The sequence below is a fragment of the Suncus etruscus genome, chromosome 5, assembly GCF_024139225.1.
Source record: "Suncus etruscus isolate mSunEtr1 chromosome 5, mSunEtr1.pri.cur, whole genome shotgun sequence".
NCBI classification, from domain to species: domain Eukaryota; kingdom Metazoa; phylum Chordata; class Mammalia; order Eulipotyphla; family Soricidae; genus Suncus; species Suncus etruscus.
Genome location: NC_064852.1, coordinates 34789655 through 34805951, shown reverse-complemented (window position 1 = coordinate 34805951; position 16297 = coordinate 34789655).

Genomic DNA, 16297 nt, shown 5'->3' with positions numbered 1-16297 from the left:
TAAAAATTAGTAAGGAAGAGGGAGGCAGTAAAGTTTCCTTGTTTTCTTGTTTCCTAGTTCAATTTTTTCTTATTTTATGACATAACTTTATGAGGGTAACTGGACATGTAATGACAAATCTGGTTTACTTTGTTTTGTATATATCAGAATAGGATATGTAACATCTGATTACTTGTCAACTAGATGACTTACCTGCTTCTCTGTTTTAGGAAGTTCCTAACAGAGCATGTGATTCCACACCTCACAAACTAGTATGCCTTACTTTCTTCTGCTTTCAGTATATAATATCATCTTTCATCAGTTGTTCCAGCCAAAAACTTGTCTGTCATCTTTAATTCCTCTTTCTTTACAGATCTCATATCAAACTGCCAGTTTCTGCTGCCTACCTCCCAATTAAGTTAAAATCAATATAGTTCTTTCACAAACTAGTACATCATTCTAAGAAAAGCAATGGCTATAGCTTTTTGTTTGTTTGTTTTTGTTTTGTTTTGTTTTGGTTACACCAGCAGTGCTCAGGGATTACTCCTGGCTCTATGCTCTGAAATTGCTCCTGGCAGGCTCGGGGGAACCATATGAGATGCCAGGATTCGAACCACCATCCTTCTGCATGTAAAGCAAATGCCTTACCTTCATGCTATCTCTCTGACCCCTGGCTATAGCTTTTAACACCAATATTTTCTTTGATCTAGACAGAATAACCTCCCTCTATATCATACATTTTTTAAGTTTATATTTAATACAACCAATATCAACATTTTCACTTATTTCTTTCATTTACACAAAATTTTGAAAAGCATGGCAATATAAGCACATATTAACAACAAATGTTTTGTTCCCAGTTATTGTATGTATGCTCTATTTTACAAAGTTATTCATCACTGAATTTTAGCCATATAATGTTCCAATACCAATCTCACTACCAGTGTCAACTTCCTTCCACCACTGTTCCCATGTTTCCTTCCACCCTGTATCCCGAGTATGCCATATAGACAGGCACATTTTTAAGTTAATTTGGAGAAATTTAATGTCTTATTTTTAGTGTTGTTGACTTTGTGGTTGGATACATAACTACGCTAATTTACACCACCAATTTACCCCAAGTTGTATGTTAAAGTAATAATTTATGGAAAGTTGCTGCAAAATATGATTTGTTATCGCTTTCAGTATTTAATGTTAAAATAATTGTGAAGTTTAGTATTAAATAAAATACTAATCAGTACTAAATTTGGTTAGTTTATACAGCTTAATATTCTTTAAACAAATCATTTCTTTATTTAAGATCCATGGTTAGAAAAATGTTTGTTGTTAGGTTTCAGTCATAGAATGTACACCATTGTAATTTTCTCACCACCAATGTTCCCCCATTTCCCCACTTTCCACCCCAATCCCCTGCCTGTCTCTGGGGAAGGCATTCTGCTTCTCTTCTTACTATCATTGTCATGATAGATATCAGTGAGGTTAATGCTGTAATTGCACTCACTCCTCTTTGTGGCAAGCTTCATATCATGGGCTGGTCATACCAGCCCTCAACTTTACTGTCTCTGATTACCATACTATTTTTTATTCTTCTTATATCTCACAGATGGGTGAGACTATTCTATTTGTATCCCTCTCCCTCTGACTCATTTCACTCAGCACACAATAGTCCTCAGGTCCATCCATGTATAAGCAAATTTTATGACTTTATTTTTTCTAATGGCTGCATAGTATTCCATTATGTAGATAGACCACAATTTCTTTAGCCACTTATTTGTTGTCAGGTACCTGGGTTGATTTCCAGATTCTGACTATTGTAAATAGTGCGTTTCTGAACATAGGAGTGCAGAAGGCATTTTTGTATTGTGCTTTTGTGTTCCTGGGGTATATCCCTAGGAGTGGTATTCCTGGATTATAAAGGAGCTCAATTTCCAGTTTTTGAGTAATATCCATTTTGTTTTCCAGAAAGGCTAGACTAGATAGCTTTCCCAGCAGCAGTTAAAGAGAGTTTATTTCTCCCTGTATCCATGTCAGTACTGGTTGTTCTTGCTCTTTGTGATGTGTGCCAGTCTCTGTGGTGTGAGATGATAACTTGTTGTTTTGATTTGCATCTCCTTGATGATTAATGATATAGAACATTTCTTTATGTGTCTTTTGGCCATCTGCATATCTTCTTTTAGGAAATGTCTGTTCACTTCTTCTTGGCTTTTTTTGATGGAGTTAGATGACTTTTTTTTAAATTAAGTTCAACCAGTGCTTTGTATATCTTAGATATTAGCAACTTTGCAGAGGGGTATTGGGTGAGTAGTTTCTACCATTCTGTGAGTAACTTTTATATCCCAGTCACTATTTACTTTGAAGTGCAGGTGCTTCTGAGTTTAATGTAGTCCCATTTGTCTATCTTTGCTTTCACTTGATTTGACAGTGACTTTCCTCATTGAAGAGAGCTTTAGCCTCAATGTAATGGAGTGTTTTGATTATTTTTTCTTTTATATAATTTATAGTTTCAGTTCTGTTTTCAAGGTCTTTAATCCACTTTGATTTGACATTTGTGCAAAAGAAAGGTCTGAGTTTGCTTTTTTTTGCATGTGGCTGACTAATAGTCTCAATACCACTTGTTGAAGAGGTTATCGTTGCTCTACTTTGCATTTCTTGCCTCCTTTTTAAAGATTAACTGACTGTATGTTCATGGGTCTTTCTACAAATAGTCAGTCTATTCCATAGATCTGAGTGTCTGTCTTTATTACAATATTATGCTGTTTTAATTAGTATTGCTTTGTAGTACAATTTAAAGTTTAAGAAAGTGATGCCTCCAGTCTTCTTTTTCTAAGGGTTGTTTTTACCTATTCATAGGCATTTATTGTACCTAATGAATTCAGAAGTGTTTGATCTTTGAAGATTGTCATGAGTATCCTTAAAGGCATTGAATTAAATCTGTACAATGCTTTAGGGAATATTACCATTTTAGTGACATTAATCCTCTGGAAACATGAACAGGGTATACACCTTAATTTTGTTGTGTTATCTTTTGTTTTTTGAAGTAGTGTTTTGTAGTTTTTCTTTGCATAGGTCCTTCACCATTTAGTGAAGTTGACTCCAAGCTATTTTAGTTTTTGTGGTACTCTTGTGAATAGGATTGTTTTTACTGTCTATTTCTTTTATATCATTATTTTTATATAAGATGATCGTGATCATTGACTTTTGCATGTTAATTTTTATATGTTAACTTTGCTATACAAATCTATTGTTTCTAGAAGCTTTTTGATAGAGCCTTTAGGATTTTATAAGTATAGTAATATGCCATCTACAAACAGTGAGAGCTTCACTTCTTCCTTTTCTATCTGTATGATATCTTTTCATTGACTGATTGCTATGGCAGTACTCTATTGAATAGGTGTAGCAAGAAGGGGCAGCATTGTCTTGTGCCAGATTTTAGACTAAAGGTTTTTAGTATTTCCCCATTAATTATAATATTTTCATGGGCTTGTGTTAAATGGCCTTGACTATATTGAGAAAAGTTTCTTCTATTCTCATCTTTTTGAGAGTTTTGTCATGAACACATGTTGGACCTTATCAAATTCTTTCTTTGCATATGATCATATGATTTTTGTTTTGCCTTTTGTGATATGGCATATTATGTTGATAGAATAGCATATATAAAACCACTGTTACATCTCTGGAATGAATCCTACTTGGTCATGGTGTATAACTTTTTGATGAGACATTGGATTCGATTTGCTATAATTTTGTTGAGGCTCATTGCATCTGAGTTAATCAAAGATATTGGTCTGTCAAAATCATCTATGTGTCATTTCTGCTTTTGGTTTTAGGATGGTAAGTTTCTCTTTCTCCCTTTCTTTGCAAGTTTTGCTAATGATTGATAAATCTTGCTTATTTTTTTAAATAGCATTGATCTTTTGGAATATTTTATTGATTTTCAATAAATTTCTGCTCTAAGTTTTATTATTTCATTTTGTCTGCCTATTTTGGGTTCACTTTGTTGATACCATTCAAATTTTATAAGCTTTCCCTTTAGTTATTTATATAGGTCCTTTGTTCCTTCCTGCTGAGTGCTTGCAAAAGTATGAATTTTCCTCTTGGTACTGCTTTTGCTGTATTCTACAAATTCTGATAATTCATGTCCTCAGTCACTTTTTCCCAGGAATCTTTTATCTCTTCTTTGATTTAGTCTCTGACCCACTGGTTCTTCAGTATTGAGCTTTTTAATGTTCAGGTGTTATTTTTTTCTCTGTATCCATTTGAAGTTAACTTCTAATTTTAGTGCACAATGACTGAGAAGGTAGTTTATACAGTTTCTGTTCTCTTGATTTTGTACTTATGTTTCACGGTACAGTATGTAGTTTGTCTTGAAGAATGACCCATGTGCATTGAAGAAGCATGTGTATTCAGTATTTTGGGAATGGAAAGCTCTATATAATCTGCTAAGCCATTTCCTTTCATTTCTCTTTTCAGAACAAGTATATTTTTTGGTTTTAGTTTAGCTGACTGATCGAGGGGTGTCAGGGTGGTATTGAATTCTACCACTATTTTTTGTTGTTATTGATGTCTTCATGCAGATTTATCAGCAATTGTTTTAAATATTTTGCTGGTCTATTCTTAGATACCTGTATGTTTAGGAGTGTGATTTCTTTCTACTGTACTCAATCCTTTATATTAAGAAATGCCCATCACTTTCCCTGGTAACACTTTTATGACTAAAATTCGTGTCTTCTTATATTAGTATGGTTATCCAAGCCATTTTAAGGGAGTTGTTTGGTTGAATGATTGTTCTCCAACCTTTGACTTTGAGTGTATGTTTGCTCTGACTATTTAGCTGTGTTTTTTGTAGGCAGCAAAACATTGGATTAAATGTTTTGATCCATTTTGCTACTCTTTTTATCTTAACTGGTGTATTTAGTCCATTGACATTGAGAGATATGATTGCCATGTGATTACTTTCATCTTTTTGGAGGAGATAGGTGTGTATGTTGAGTCTGTTTTGTTTTATTTTATTTTATTTATTTTAACTTTATTGAAACCATTGTGATCTACAAATTCCTTCATAGCTGAATTTAAGATATATAATAAATCAGGGCTATGCCCACCATCAGTGTCAACCTCCCTCCACCAATGATCTTAGAGTGCATCCTATACCATCACCCTTTGTTCCCTGGCCTTGCCAGTATGATAGGCCCATTTAAATTTATATATTTAAATTTATATTGTCTTGATTCTATTGTTGCCTAATTTAACTTGGATATTATGTTTTGTCCTTTTTATTCACCAATGTACCTGAGACCACTTGGACCCTGGCCCCCATCCGTTTTTTTTAATTCTTCTTAATTTTATAGAAAAATGCAAAAATATAAGGTAAAATAAAGTAATCATGTCCCAAGGTTCTATGAAAAATGTGAGAGACTCTATTTAAATGATAACAAGGAAAAAGGAAGCAAAACTAAAATAAAAAAGGTGTGTGATGTGTGTGGACATGTGTGTGTGTGTGTGTGAACATGTGTGTGTGTGTTTGATTTTTTTTCATAGGCAGAGAAAAAGTTGGGTAAAATAAAAAAGGAGATACCAAAGAAGATGTGTTTGGTCAAAAAAACAGGGAGACCCTATCATATAAAACATCCTGCCATAAGACCAATCACAGGCTCTGGGCATAGTAAATTTTCTAATCCCCAAGTCTTCATAGTCCCTAAAAAGTTCTTCTCAATCATAGTTGTTGCAGTCAGGTTTCTACTATATGAGATCTTGGTTTTTGCACAGATCCTATGTCGAGTACAGGGTGACACAGAGTGTCTTCTGGTTTCATCTCACTGTTAGGTGGCAATGAAGGGGAAACCTGCCTTGAAAGCAAATTATTGCAGTTTCCAATTCATCAGGGTATCATATGAGTCCATTCTGGAGCAAGTTGATGGCAGGGCAGCATTAAGACCTTCCCTGGTAGAAATTTTATTCCTGTTGTTGGAGCAAAATACTGTGCTAGGAAGTGAAAAAAAGGCTGGGAGCCAATCGTGCCTGAATCTATGCCAGAGGTATTATAAAAGGCTGTGGAGGCAGATCTGGAGGCTTTTGGAAACAGAAGTGACATCAGCAGCACCCAAATGAGTAACAGAATACACGTCAAAGACAAAGAGCCAGTGAAGTGACTGCACACTCCTCCTAATCAAGGAACAACTGCACAAGACATAGATAATATCATACTACAATGTAGTATGGAGAGCACAATGTAGAGAACCACCATTCTTAGAGATTGAAAATGCTATCTCTGGTGACTCAAAAAATACCAGTCACCTATTTGCCTTCTTAGCTAAGGACTTTAGAGAAGAAATATGGAAGATGTTCATAGAACTCAAAGAAAGCATGAGATTAATAGACATACCACAAATAAAAATCAAGAGAACCTCAGAGAAGAAACAAGAAAGCTTCAAACTGAAATAGCAGGGCTGAAAAACTTGCTACGTGAAATGAAAACCCCAGTAGAAAGTCTCACCAAACAGAGTGACAGCAGCTGAAGATGGAATCAGTGAGCTGGAAGATGTGATTCATAATAACTCCATACTACAGAAGAGGCTGCAAAAGAGCCTCCAAACAAATGATCAAACAATGAGAAAAGTCCTCAAAGAATGGGAATAGATGAAAATAGAAGTCTTCAATAAAATCAGCAAAAACAACTTAAGAATCATTGGAGTTCCAGACACACAGTAAACAAAAACCCATGAAGTTTCAATAATCAAGGACATTGCAGAAAAAAATTCCAGAGTTAAAGATTGCATGCAACCAAATTCCACATGACCAAAGAGTACCAGCTAAAAGAAACTCAAAGAAAAGCACCGCAAGACACATCTTATTCACAATGATGAATATCATTGATAAGGATGGAATACTGAAAGCAGCAAGATCAAAAAGGAAAATTGCATTCAAAGGAGCATACCCAAGATTTACTGCAGACTTGCCACAAGCAACCCTGTAGGTCAAGGGCAGTGGTTGCATATAGTGACAAAACTCAACAAAATGAATACATTGCCAAGAGTACTTCATTCAGCCATAGTTACATTCAGGTTTGAAGAAAAGATAGAGTTTTTTGGATAAAAAAACAGCACAAAAAGTGTACAGACTCAAAACCAACCTTAAAGGATGAACTGAAAGATCTACTTTAAGATAAGACAGACCACAGGACACATGAAACTCTTACCAAAAGAAAACCATGCTAGTTCCAAAGATGAGATTTAAGGTTCAGGGTAGAAATGCCAATGTCTGATCAACTGAAGCCTAAATAAGTCATTGTGACAAATGTTCATGGAGAAAGGCCCTACTGCAATATAAAATTTATGAGTTCCTGTCCGTATTATATAAGAACTTCTTTCTATATGTAAGATTTCCTCATTTTAATATGCCTATGCAGAAAGAAACAATACCACATGATATTACTGGCACATAGGGGGGATAACAAGCTAAATAATTCCTATAACCTGTTTCTAACATGAACTCTAAACCTAATAGAAACTAGAAACTGATCTGCCAGAATTACCAATAAAACAAATAAAAAAAGGAATTGGAAAACTATATCTACATAAGAAAATAAAGAATAAAAATTATATCCATTAAGGATATACATCTAAAGAAATATATGAAGGAATATACATATCCCCATTACATCTTTTGCAAGGGGGATATAATCCAGAGTGCAACTTCAGCCTGTGATATTTCCATTTGTATGGCTTCTCTCATCTTCTAAAAGAGTTCTTTGAGTTGGTTGAATTGTTCATCTATAGATTTCTTAATTTCACAGTCAAGTAACTTCTTGATTTGCATTGCTAAAGCATTAAGTGTTGATTTTAGGTCCTCATCTTTAAGGCTCGGGAGTTAGGGTGGACTTGGAAATTTACCAGAATTTCTCTCCATATTCTCAACTGTAGGTGTTTTCCTTAGTTCACCTATTGATCTTTGCATTTAGTGGTATGGAATGCTGGAGTAGCAGGGTATCTAAGAAAGTGATCTATTGAACTGTTTGTATAAAAGGTGGGTAGAAGTATATCTGCTTTAGAGGTTATTTTTCTAAACAAGCAAGGTTATGTAAGTAGGATAAATATTGCAAACTAATTCATTGGTTTATTCAGCTGGGTTTGGAGTTATATATTTTCTAAGAGAAAGAAATGCTAACTTCATTCTGCATCTATCTATATCAGGGGTCTTAAACTCAATTTACCTGGGGGCTGCAGGAGGCAAAGTTGGGGTGAGGCAGGGCCGCATAAGGGATTTCACTTACCGAATATTCTCAATAAAAAATCGCATTAGTAAGAAAAAAATCGCATTTAAACATTTGCATACCCCGAACGGAACTGCTTAGGGTATGTGAATGTTTAATGCAATTTTTTTCTTACTAATACGATTTTTATTGCGATTTTCGGTAAGTGAATAATCATGAATACTGCGATATTTGAAGGCTGGCTGTGGGCCACAAAACATTGTACGGAGGGCCACAAACAGCCAGCGGGCCGCGAGTTTAAGACCCCTGATCTATATGATATAAATTGAAATGTCTTCACATTCACGCAGTTTGAAAAAGGATTGATGGGAGGGAAAGGAGGTTTCCTGTTCCTTCCCAGACACAGACCTGACTTGACCATAGAAGGCATAAGCTCAGGATTGGTGGTGAAACCTGGAAGGTGATTAACTCCAGTCAAGTTTGATGGGAGGGACTGGGATTCAAGGGTTCCCTCTTCCCGCCCAGAAACAGACCTGAATTGGCTGTGGGATGCAGATAATCAGAACTCTGAGTCTGTCTTGTTTTTAAGCAGACATTTAGGCTAAGCGATTTTATCAGGTCTATGCTCCATTTTAATATTTTAAGAATTGTTTCTGAAGTACGATCAGTAGGTGGGAGGAATCTAAGAATGCTTTCTTGTATTAAACTGTATGCTCTGTAGAAACCAATGCTCCCTAATACAATGTTCCTCTGTCCATAAAACCACCATTGTTATTCCAGTTCTCTGTTATTTCTGTTACTCTGCCACAGTGGAAGAATCTACTGTCTATCTGTATATGAAAGAAGAAACTGCTAATCAAATGTTCAGTGAATCTTGCTATTACTGAGTCCCATACTCACCCCTTACTTTTTTAGGGTTCCAGAAGCATCTGTTTCAAAATCTACTTTGGATTCTGTCATAAAAATCAAGCTTTCTACAGGTTGATTGACAGCTGTAGAATGAAGAATATATGAATGCATATTGTGACTATCTCATTTCCTGAACTTTCAACTTACTCAAACTCTTTGGGTCTTTTTCTCTTTATTTAGAAAGTATAAAAGGATTATGGATAAGATGTAAAGATCAAGTGAATTAAAGAAGATGAAACTAAAATGCTAGAAAGATATGCTATTCAACTCTAAGACTTGGTTTTGAATCTAGGCTAATAGGAAAATCAGTGGATATTTTGTAATAGGATCAGGAATAAGACCAGATAATTTTTAAAGGTCAAAAATAGAGAGTCTTACTATTGGAATTTTTCTGACAGATTAAAAAAAGAGTTAGTATTGATTCCAAGTGTTTTAACCAGAGCAATGATGCCCCTCGAATTATGTAAAGAATGCTATGGATAGAGTATATTTGTAATGAAGGCAGATTAGGAAGGTGTTTTGTTTTTCTCCTGGTTATCTACACAAGGCATTGGAGAAATAGTTGTTTTTAGGAATTGAAAATCTAAGACTCTTAGCCTAAAGATTATGTTTAAAGCCATAAAAAGGAATTAGATAGTAAAGTGAATATATATAAAAGTAATGTCAAAAACTGAGCCTAGGAGCACACCAAAATCAAGAACTCAGACCAAAAGATGATTGGATATTAAGAAGTGCGCAGTATGGAAATTAAAAAGTTGGTGTTTGAAGCAATTAAGTAAAATGTAAAAAAGAGTCATGAGGATGAATTATGTTCAAGATAATTGATAAATAATAAAACTAGAAATTGGCTATTCTATTAAGAATAATAAAAGTCACTGAAAATGTCATGCAGTTCTTTTTTGGTAGGTGCGGTCCACACTGTGCTGTTCTCAGGGGCTATTCCAGGCCATCTTGCAGGTCTATATGGGATGCAGGGATCAAACTTGGGTCTGTCCCTTACAAGGCAAATGGCCTACATACTGTACTATTGCTCTGATCAATAGTGTGGTTTTAATAGAAAATTTAGGGTGAAAATAATTCAAATAATTATAAAAGACAACAGTAGGAGAAAACTTTGAAATAGCAAGATAGGTAACTTTGTAATGGAATTTCTCTGAAAAGGGAATTAAACTTGTTGGGGTCAGAAGTGAGATATGTATTATTTTTGTTATTGTTGTTTTTGGGCCACACCCGGTGATGCTCAGGGTTACTGCTGGCTATGTGTTCAGAAATATCTCCTGCCTTGGAGGACCATATGGGATGCTGGGGATCAAACCACGGTTCATTCTAGGTTAGCGCATGCAAAGCAAACACCTCTCCAGGCCCAAGAGAGATGTATTTTTATGAAGAAAAACTAACAGCTTATTTGTACACTAGAGAATCAACACAATGAATAGAACTCTAGTGTAGCTCTAGTTGAAGAATTTTTAGAAATACTAGCTAATATATAGAATCATTGATCATATAAATATTTAATGTTTGATGGAAAATATATACAAACATGAAACATAAGACAAATGTTTAAGCACACTTTCAGATTTTCCATGTATATATGGGAATTATGCCTATTTCGAGGGGTTTTGAATAAGAGTGCCTTCAGTTAAGCAATATTAATTGTATTCCATATATATATATATATATATATATATGGGCCTGTGGATATTCCTCTAAAACGAATAATAAATAGTAATGATTTTAATAATGCCTTACATATAAAAACTAGTGAGTAAAATAGTTTAGCATCATTTATCATTATCACTGTCACAAATAAGAAAATATATAGATCAATTGCTTTCAATATATTACATCTGTGGCCAAGCACCAATCAACAGACCAGCAGTTGAAAATTATGAAATTAAAGGGAGAAGAGTCATATAATATTTGAAAATAAGTAATATAAGATATGCTTGAAAGTGAAAATATAGAGTACAGATTTAAGTCATATTAAAATGTCAAAATGAGAAACAAAAGATAAAAGGAGTAATATTATATAATTTGATATAAAATTGTATCTTATAAGTAAAATAGCTTTTGGTAGGATATCATTAGATTTCACATGCACAATTCAAACAGTACTAAAGTGCACAAAATTACATACACTAAGACCATAAATGCCACCATTACAAACACTTTACTCTGCTAATACAAAGAAAGGGATTTGGGAGTAGTGCACACTGTTATCTCAATACCACCACCACCACCAAAGTGTACAAAATAGCTTGCACCAAATTTATAAGTATTATCACCATTGTCAACACATTATCAAGTCTAATTGATCGACAAATTTGGCCATTACAGAGAAATGTAAACAATGAATGCCTAGTTAATGTTCAAGCTTGGCAACATTGATATGAGGCTTTTTTTAGTAGAAAAGAAGTTAGACTGAATCAACACACCGATTACAGTGGCGTATCCATTGCATGAAAGTCTATGTAATTTTACATGCAATGCAAAATCCAGCAAAGGCCAATTTGAAACACTTTGAAAGGTGTTTTTCTTTAAAGAAAGCTTTTTTCTCCTTTAAATATTTGCAAATACTAAGAAAATTAAGTGAAACAAATTACATAGTATTCGATTTTTAGAATATAATATTTGCATAAGAGTCCATTGCAGGCATCAGACACATAGGTATCTTTCAATTATCATCTCAGAGAAAGGCTTGGATTTTGTTGTCTGCCTATATTCTGTTCTTCTCAGCTATCAAGCTGACCAGAAAATAAAAGTACTTCTCTACTTTCTCTATTTTGTAAGTCCTGTATTTGTAAAGTACTCTGTGACTCTAATCAAAAGTAAGGAATGCTAATATTACTACTTCTACTAAAGTATACTAAGTTCTCATTTAGTTAAGTTTATTACTTACTATACTTAATCTAAAACTATGAATACAATTCTTCCTAGGAGTAGTATACTCATAACAGCACTGTTCCAGAAAATGTGTAATATGCCTAATCTGTTTAAGGAAAACGACTTAATACAATTCTTCCTATTCCTAATATAGTATACCTCATCACTCCTCAAAATAACATGAATATGCCTAATATACAAAAGGAATAACTACTTAATAAAATTCTTATGTTGTTCTTTGGAGGTTCCTGCCAAGGACCCTTCCATGGGATCCTTATGTGTCATGGGTGTTCTCAGCATCTACTGTGGTATTGGAGTCTTCAGCAACACTGGGGGTGGAGCCATGACGCCAGTTCGCAGAATCATCAGTGATCTCAGTACCAGTTGTAGTGTTGGAGCCTTCAGCATCGCTGGAGTTGTGAGTGCCTGCAGCGTAGAAACCCAAGAGGACAACGGAGCCCTCAGCCTGGTTGAGCACAGTGTCCTCAAGGGGGTCGGCATCTCCAAACTGGATGATAAAGTCGCCTTCTTCCATGGTACTGAGTTATCTGCATTTGGAACTTTGCTGGGATTCCTCTGAAGGGCACAAGATCTCATTGGTGTCTTCAGTTGGCTCATCTTCCAGGTTAAGTCCAGCTTTGGTCAGCAGGAACAGCGGGCACTTCTCGTCACCGACAGAGGCTCCTGCCGAGGTTCCTTCCATGGGATCCTTGCACTGGTCCTCTGGTGTCCCAGAGAAGTCAGTGGCAATGGCATCACACTCCAGGACTGCTGATTGTAGCCTGCTCTTTTTGCAGTTAGAGAGAGTTGGAAGAACCAGCGGTCCAGGGCATCACTCTAGTTTTGATCCAGAACCACCACGGGTATGCCAGGGTGGTGTAGGTGGCGGCAACAAGTATTATGAGTATTGTGGGGTATTTCTGAAGGGGGAGGACCACGTTCTTGGTAGGAGCGCTGCAAGCTGATGGAATTTCCCTCACAGGCTGAGGACACTGGCCCTTTGCTGGCACCCTTTCCCTGGTCCTCTGGTGGCCCAGATAAGTCATTGGCACTGGCATCCTTGTGCGGGACTGCCAACTCTAGTCTCTGCTTTCCGTTCTTCAGAGACATTTGGAAGAATAGGTGGCCCAAGGCATCATTCTGGTTTCTGTCCAGCATCACCATTGGCATGCCACCTGAGTGCCCATGGCATAGGTGGCTGCAACGTTTCAGATTAAGGTGGGGGTGATGCCAAAGGGCGAACACAGGAGTTCTTTGTAGGAGCACTGCAAGCTGTTGGAGTTATCCTCACCTGTAGGGGGCACTGGGTTGTGCCCAGGGGCTGAAACCAATGGGAGAAGGCGACCTCTTCTGGGGGAGTCTGGGCTGTAGCTCACCCGATTTGGGGGGCGTGTCTGGCCATGCTCCCTGTCTTCTCGAGGCTCATTTGGGCTATACCCAGCTCTGGCTTTACCCTTCTGGCTGTATTCAGCACTTTCATCTCTCAGTATGGAGCTGAAGCCCTCTTGGTTACAGGGCATTTTTGAGCTGGGGCCATCAATGTGACCCTTGGTTGAGGTACTGGGCTGCACACTCTCTGGGGATTCTGGCCCCATCCCCTGAGCAGAGCCCCCTTGCTGAGCCTGCCCTTTGGGGCTCTTGGAAGACAGCAAGTGGTAGGTTTCACTGTGGGGAATCTTGGCCTTGGCCTTCACCTTCACTCTACTCTCACTGGCCCTTGCTCTTGGTCTTCCTGTTGGAAACCCGCTCAATTTTCCCCCTACTATATCTGAGTCCTCACTCAGCAAATCTACAAGTAGGCTCAGTCATTTCAGAGGGCTTGGCCTCTAATTCACTCAGTTCCCAAAGTTCAGTGTCTGAGGGGACCTCCCGGCCACAGTGACTGCCCCATAGAGACTGGAAAACCACTGGACACTGCCTTATATGGTGGCGCACAGCCAGGAGCCAATCTTTTGATGTGTCAAAAATTTTTTTTTTCTTTTTTAAAAAATACAAGTTTTTTAGGCCAAAGAGCAGTTCTAGGAATTGGAGGCAGAATGAAGCAGTGGAGAGACCTGGGCACAATGGCTTTATCTTAGCTAGAAGGGTCATTCCTGGGGCCGCACTGATAGTGCAGGAGTACAATCCCCGGAGTAGCATATGGTCCTTCCAAGCCAGGAGTAATTTCTTTTTTGAGGGGATGGTGACGTCACCTCCTCACTATGCGCTCAGAAAAGCCCCTAGTAGATTCGGGGGACCATATGAGATGCCAGGAATAGAACCACTGTCTGTCCTGGGTTGGCTGCATGAAACGCAAACACCACACCCTCCCGCTGTCATTCTCATGGTCATCTTTGCCCCCCGTAATATTTCTTCGTCCTCTCTCACCAAATCCACAAGTTGCCTCACTCACTTCAGAGGGCTTGGCCTGAGGGGACGGTAGACCGGCTGGAACCTTCCAGACACAGCGCAGAGCTTTATTTTTCTTTTTTCTTTTTTGGTGTTTAATATTTCTACTTCCCTTCTATTTCTGTTACCTTTTAAAAATATTTTGGATAATCAATTATTTGCATATATTGTGTTCCATGTAACAAGAAAAAATGGCACAAGATATTATAAAGAAGTATACAAGTCAGACCCTGGTTGTTTTTTTAAAAAATAAACATAGGTAAAAAGATAGTAACAATCATTTTTTTTTTGTTTAAAACAATTAACGAATGACTTCTAGCAACAAAGAAAAGTAATTTTAGTGTTTCAGTCCTTGGTAAATACTAATGTAAGCTGTCTTGGATAATAATCAATATGCCAGTTTTAATTCTTTTTGGAATTGACTTGCCATTGAATTTTGAGTAAATTATATACTGAACTGCTTTTAATAATTTAATTGTTGTCAAAGGAACAGAGCACTGCATTCTATGCATTATGAGAATAAATCATATAAATAAAAACAAAGAGTTATTAAACTCCACAATATTTAATATTCTATATATTTTACTTAAAAATGTTGATAACTCCTAAATCATTACTCGCACACTGAATCACAGGTAGTTTTTTGGTCAGGAGTCCAAATTTAAGCAAAGGAGTCTCTGATAAAGTCTTTATACTTGTCTAAGTTCCCATAGTCTATCACATGACTAAGTTACAAGTCCCCTCGTTACAAGAATCATTTCAACAACAAAGAATACAAGAGCAGTGTTATGGGAGCTACTCTTGTAAACTTTTCCATTCCCTGTTCTACTCGTTCAGCAGCTCCACTGAGTCTGTCCCTATCTACTGCTGTCCATTGCAACCTTTTTATGGGCCTATAAATCTGCTGCTTATATTCCTTTCTAATTGAAATGCTGTTACTCACTTGGAAGGCCAAGGGAAAAATGCTGGCAATGCAAAGGTTAATAGAAGCACTGACACAACCCTAATTGCAGCAGCCACAAATGTGTCTGTAATTGTAGCTAGCACTTATCTCAGTTTCTCATACTCCTTCAGTCCATTGAGAACTGCCTCAAAGGAAGGATGAAAAGGGGTCTCTAGAGTGGGTTGAAAGAGCAGGTTCTGGTAGTGATATCAAGCTGTTGTAGAGAGGATGCCTGCCACGAGTGAATCTATTGTCATGGTCAGTGTTTAGACAAAACATCTGGACTTCTGCAAGGCCCAAGAATGCCACTCCGTTTCCATTGTGTTCTGGTGCCTAGCATTCCACAGATTGGGAGGGTCAGATGAAACTGAAAGGAATAAAGGTACCAGTCTGAACTGGCTGTCAGATGCTTGACTGGAAGTTTCCCATTAGCTCATTGTTTATGCTCATTTGAATACATGTTTATTTTGATAGTTAGAAAGCCTTTGGAAAGTTGCCCAACTCATCTAGTGTAACTGACTATACTGTTTAAAGCCCAAACATGCTGATGCTTGTGGAGAGTAATTGGTTGTGATGCATAGTGTTGGCTTTGGGAGGGTGGGGATGCTAATTTTGCAATGATGGGACATCAGATCAGCTACTTTGAGTCTCCTGAAACTGAGCATCATCACTATTTAAATTTCATTAATGCTAGCATTGAACTTTTGCTTCAACTAAGAACCAATTTTTATGGTGCCAATTAGACAAAAGTTTTTAGTATAGGTGGGAAGATTGACTTTATTTTGATAATCTTTTTGTGTTTGCCTTTTCTTTAGGACTTCAGAGAGAGATATATATGTATGAAATTATCTGTGTTTCTGTTTATTTTGTTTGTCTAAGCAAGCTGTAAATCACCCTGTATGTTAATGCTTGGTTTGTGATTAGAGATATTTGTCCTTAAAAAGTTTACCCTCGTCTAGAATTGATTATAAATTGATTATAAATTG